The sequence below is a fragment of the Peromyscus leucopus genome, chromosome 5, assembly GCF_004664715.2.
Source record: "Peromyscus leucopus breed LL Stock chromosome 5, UCI_PerLeu_2.1, whole genome shotgun sequence".
Classification (NCBI taxonomy): domain Eukaryota; kingdom Metazoa; phylum Chordata; class Mammalia; order Rodentia; family Cricetidae; genus Peromyscus; species Peromyscus leucopus.
In genome coordinates, this window is record NC_051067.1 from 33193570 (window position 1) to 33199569 (window position 6000).

A 6000-nucleotide genomic window follows, 5' to 3' on the forward strand; every position below is an offset into this window, starting at 1 on the left:
CCGGCAGAGCAAAAAAGCATTTGGTTGGGTCTATCTAACAAGGGTCAGAAATCTTCAGGCATTGGGAGGAATCCTTCAGGAACTAAAGTATTTGGAGAGTCACTGGCTTAAAAGAAATCACCACTTACTTGGAGCCTGATCAGGTTAAAGCTAGAATCTACTACAGTGTTTTTAAACCATACCTTAGGTAAGTAAGAGCATATACTGAAAGCTGAAGGTAAGATGTGGTTTAAATTGGCATCTAGACATGAACCACCACTCCCAGTTCATGTAGTCCTGGGGAAGAAACATACATGCTAGGCAAAGACTCTACCAACCAGGTTAAACTCCCAGCTCCCAGAAAGTTAATTTTAAATGCCTATCACATTTTTCCTCCATCTTGTAAGAACCATCTTTGTATATTTTTCAGGCTGCTCTTGAACTCCTGATTTAATGCCACCTCCTACCTCAGTTTTCCAAGCAGTAATGACTATAGACTGTACTGTGGCCAGCTACATTTTTAGAAAGCTTCACTGAGGAACAAGTGCTACCCAGGCTCCACCCTTCACATGCACACTAAGCAATGCACAGCCATACTTTTAGTAGTTCTTCCAACTGATAGCTGAAATTTCTAGATTTCTTAATAGTGCATTTTAAGTCAGATATTATAAATAAAACAGTTGTTCTTAGTGTTCCTCTTCTTTGATTTCAAATTATAACTAAATAAATTCTTAAACCATCAGCTTTCAATAAAAAGAAGGTTGTCTAGTGTAGGACAACGTGGCAAAGAACATGGCTTTGGAATATGGATTACCATGTTTAAATTTTAAGTGTTACCACATTTGATCACCTTTTTATTTGCATTATTTCTTAGTATTATGACTGGTAACATAAAGATACACAGAAACTGTCATAGAGTTTACTGAAGGTCAAATGAAGGACATTTACAAAATGAACACAATGCGGCACGTGATATATGACCGATAAATTTTAGCTTTATTAAAAAATATTTTATTGGGGGTGAGAGGTTTCTCTGTGTAGCTGTTCTGGAACTCGCTCTGTATAGCAGGCTGACCTGGAAACCCAGAGATTCCCTACCTCTGCCTCCTGAATTCTGGGACTAAAGGCATGCTCCACTACCTCCCAGTTTTAAAACATTATCTTATACAAAGGTCAAGAAAATAACATCTAAGATAATCATTTTAAGGAAGGCATGAGTACCAAGACTTTTCTGTCTTTAATGTGCTTGAACCACCCAGATGTCTTGTGAAAATGAAGATTCTTATTCAAGAAGTCTGAGATTTTGCATTTCCATAAATTCTTAGATGATTCTCAGGAAGCTAGTCTGTATACTGCAGCATCTTTGGTGACTAGATGCTTGCTTCTGAGTGAAATGTGGTAAGTCTGAATGCAGACAGAGCTTGACTTGCCTCAACACATTCAAAACCAGTGATTTGAGACCTGCCTTTCATTGTCTTTAATTTAGTTTTTTTTTCATCCGTTTTACTCTTTCCTTGGCAATATTGATTTAGATTGAAGATGGTTTTAATGTCTATTTCCCAGTGAGATCAACGTCAAGCCTTTTCATTGTGGATGATAAGATGAAACACTAGGTAGGGTGGAAAGGTAGTTGCACTGTCACACCTTTCCTCAAACACAATGGACTTGCGCAGTGCTTGGTAAGAGACTCTGAGGGTGCACGAATGTGATCCATAGTATTAAGGGAGTCTCAGGGAGGAACGGAAGGGGCTGCCATTATTGGAGAAGTGTGGGGAATGAACAGTGCAGCCACACCAGACACCCATCTCTTCTGAACACCAAGACAGGAGGAGGAATGCTTTTCAAATGTCTTCTGTTTCTCAGCATACCCTTAGCCTGACCAACTCCGCAGGCCAAAGACCGTTTTTACACTGTGGCATGTCCTCAAAGGCTGAATGTCACTCTGCTCCATACAATTGCCTTTGCAAGAACCCGCTACTGCTGATACAGATTTCACAGACAATTCTTTGTTTTCCAAAGCAGTGTATAATCTTTGATTCGTATAAAATGAGCAAATATCTAAGCAACTCATAGAGTTAATTAGCAAACATAGAGTTTCCTTACAAGCAAGTACATAACGACATGTATGTGCTTCCAGTGTTCTTGCTCTGTGGTTAATCAAGACAAATAGTTAAAGTCATTGGCCTAAACTAAGACTTTTTATCACTCGGTGGAGATCAAGGTGTCTTCAATGTATACAAAATGAATAAGAAATCAGTTGATCGAACTCAAAGGATCATTAATCACATGATTTAAAATTCAGGAAGCATCAGAACTAGGAAAGACGGGCTGCCTCTAGAAGCAGGGCGGACTCATTGCTCACTTGTTTCCCAAACTATTAAACATTGTAAACGTAACTGAACATGAAACTCTTGAAAACACTCTTGGGTATGGGAGTTATAACAGTAACTAGCAGATTCTAGACACTTGTCTCCACTTAAGACCTTAGAGGAAGCACAGAAACAAAACTTAAAGTAAGTGCTTCTAAATCGACCTATAAGACTACAGTAGAACAAAGGAAACATACAGCATTCAAACCATATATGAAACTCTTCGTTATAAAAGAAATTTGAAACACGATTTTATTTTTCATATGCAAAGGAACTTTTTTTTCTGAATATCTGCTATGAAAAGAATTAAAAATCAGCAAATATTTCCTGGTGATACAGCTGTATACAACAGCAATATCCATTTGTCATTTCTATGAATGTTCTAAATATATATTTTGTTTTGTATTCCCATCTGATGTTAAAGTAATAACTCTAATGAAACTTCTGGCAAAATTGTACCTCTAGATTTCTTTTCTGGGAGGCAAATGCTGTATTTTAGAGCTTTTAAGGTTAATAGTAGTCATTTGCCAAATCAGTCGAGTATTACCTTCTACCACTTAGGTAACACTGAGTAAAAGTAACCGTAGCCATCAAGTCATTAAAAAGTGGATTTTCAGAACCTAAAATCCAGAGAAAGGAACAGTGATAAACAAAAGGCTAATGGACAGGAGTCTGTGCTGGGCACCAAAAAACATGCAAATGGGAGAGGAATTCCATCTCTGTCCCTGTACAGATTTGAAAGTAAAATATAGCTGCTATCTGCCCTGGAAGGGCGTTGTGAGAGCACAGAGAAGACTCACAGCCATCATTCAAACTGAGCTTCCAAGTCCTTTGCAGCTGAGTACTTTACTGGGGTTTGCATTAAGCAAAAGATTAAACTTTTCTTTCCTTGGCACAAGCCAAATTAGCTGTCACTGTTAATTAGTAACACAGTATCCACAGTCCTAAGCAACAGCCACCAAAGACAGCAAAAATAAGCTCTAAAGTATCAGGGACAATTCTTCCTCCACACTAGAGAGGAGACAAAGCCGAAGGATCCATAAATGTGTCCTTACACTGACCCAAGCAAGACAGAAAGCTCAGTATGCCTGCCTCAGACACCGTGATGGACCGACATTTTGTAAGCCTCGGGATGAGGAAACCCAGTCTCTTCTGAGGTGGTGGACACTGAGGCCAGTTCACCTACCACCAAGAACGAGCAGAACTAGAAACCAAGGCCTTGTGAAGGGGAGAATAAACCAACATCAACAACAAAAACACGAACAAACAAAAAACAAGAAGTCCACGAAGAGAAGGAAGAATCTGAAAATTCAGTAAATGTTAAGACCTTACAACTTGAGGTTACTCCCTAAACCTTATATATTATACATTATAGGAACTGTCACCTATGATTTGGAGATGGACTGGTGGAGCTATTAGGAAACTTAGTGTGTGTCCAGAGAAGACAAAAGAAAGTTAAACAGTTTTGAAGACTCTAAGCACGGGCTAACAAGGTAACCATTTTAGACTTTTATTTTGTCAGCAATCAGCCAGAAGCAGAAACCATCTAGGGTTTTTAACAGCTGGGGGAGACCTTCTGGGCAGTGACCTGAGACTCAGACTTGTTAAACAAATAAAAACATTCTTAATATCGTGCAGCTGATTTGGTGGGAGGACAAGAAGGGTTCTTGGGCATTAGCAGGAAAATGATCCCGGATGGAGAAGTGATTGTCCAAGCCGGGCTGTTAGGAGGTAAACAGGACAGGTAGTGTTTGTTTGTTTGTGGTTAAACCAAGGAGATGAAACATTCAAATAAGCCTCTTGGGTTCCTTTTGTTTTTTTTTTTTTTTTAATAGAAAATTTTAAGGAGGTTTAAGGCTTTTGCTAAGGACAATAAATACAGGCGCCCCCGGACCCTATGGTGGTAACTATCCAAAAAAGAAAATTGGTTTTGGGAATAAAGTACCTTGAAGAAGAGGCCAATTACTGACTGAAGAGAACAGAAGGGGGTAAGTTGTTTGCTTGATATCCTCTCTGTTGCTCTCTCTTCCTGGAATGACACAGGAAATTAATGTTGCCAACTTCCAAATGTGACCTCAGGGCACACAGAGTGCCCAAACTTTCCTGCGAAAAAGTCTCCTGGGAGTCGGCGGTGGGTTTTTATGTTTAATGCAGACATTAGTAAACACGGGCACCGGTAGCCGATGACACTATGCTTGACCAAAGACCAAGAGACAGGACTAGCCTTGGGGAGGATCTGCTTGAGTTTTCTGGAGACCACCGCAGTTTGGGGTTGCGGAGACACTGGGCTAAAGTAACGGGCAATGGGTAGAATGGAGAGCCCTGCTTTGGGTTCAGTACTGAAAAGAGACCACTGAAATCCTGCAGGGACTCCAGGCCAAGTCTGCCTGTTAAGGTGCGGCAACCTGCTTCTCCATGCCCCAGTCTGAGGAATCAAACAGCCGCTGGGAACACCAGCGGTGATGGAGTTGGGCTCACCTACCGACTGTCCGATGGCAATGACCCACCGGTAGGGTTTGAGGGAAAGCAGAGAAGGACAATGCGGGGTCGTTGGCAAACAGGGAGAAGACACTCTGAAACTCAAAGTGGCACAACTTCAAATGGATGGCCTCGCGGTCAATAGGCCACGGTTGAATTCAGGTCACAGTTAAAATACAACAGTTAGTTAAAAGCACGGAGGAAAGTTGGTTTGCTTGCCTCCCATCTCTGTAGATTTCTCGCCTGCACTGGAAAGAGTTTGGTCAAAACATTATGACTCTTTCGGAGCACGCTGCAAATGAGCGCCGTTTCCTCCCAACCTGTTCTGGACAAGGGCGGCCAGCTCCAGTCTGCCCACTGGCCTGGAATGTGCTCGCTCTCCTGGGTCCCCCGGGTCCTCCTCTCCCAGTACTCCCGGTTCAGACGCCGCGACAAGGAACCGACCCCTCCAGCCCCTGATCACCACACTGGCGGGACGCCTGGGCTAGGACTCACCGCACCCGGGAGAGCGCCAGAGCTGGGAGAGCCGCTGCACTGGTACCGGCCTCGGACACCCGAGCCACCCGGGGAGCAGGACTCACGCCCGGTGTCCTCTCCAGCTACACAGCATCACCCAGTCCCTCGCAGCTGCCAGGCGATCAGCAGCGCAGCGCCTCGGTATTTATAGCCTAGGGGCGTCGCTGCTCCGTAGCCTAGCCTCTGCTTTGCACTCCTCCCTCGCCCCGCCCCGCCCCAGACCCTCGGTCCAACCCTCTCCCTCTCCGGATTCTGACGGAGTCTTCTCTGCTGCCAGTCACCGGTTGTCACTTCTCAGATCCGCGCTTGGTCCTGTATCCCTCATCACAGCCTGAGTGCTGAAGATGGAGGGAGGTTGGGGTAAGGCCACATGAATTGACTCCAAAGTGCTCCACTCAGAAAGGAAAAAAAAAAAAGGAAAACTTTTAAGGATGAATTAGGGAACTCCCTTGTCTTTGCTGTGGCTATCTCAAAATTTGACGCCCTTGTTGTGGATCACAGATGGTATGGATTAATTTCAGAGTTGTAAAATGAAAGAGCTGATTATCAGTTCCTCCTAGATTACAGGTGGCTGGAGCTGCACTTATTTAAAATAAAAACAGACTGCCAAGAAACAAATAGCACAAAATATGTGAGAACAAAAAGGAATCCAATTCTT

The 6000-nt window shown here is 42.9% G+C and overlaps 1 protein-coding gene across 2 annotated transcripts in view; it reads right to left on the reverse strand.

Moving 5' to 3' along the window:
• The window catches only part of LOC114701075 (type-1A angiotensin II receptor), a 52207-nt gene extending 46726 nt beyond the window's left edge, over window positions 1–5481 (reverse strand). The window contains exons 1-2 of one of the 2 annotated variants that reach the window (XM_028881023.2): window positions 5322–5481; window positions 4294–4377 (exon numbers count right to left, since the gene is read on the reverse strand). The gene's annotated coding sequence lies outside the window, so the exon portion shown is untranslated. The remainder of the gene's footprint in view (window positions 1–4293; window positions 4378–5321) is intronic. The other variant, XM_028881019.2, reaches the window with a different exon arrangement.
• Window positions 5482–6000: the final 519 nt, after the last annotated feature.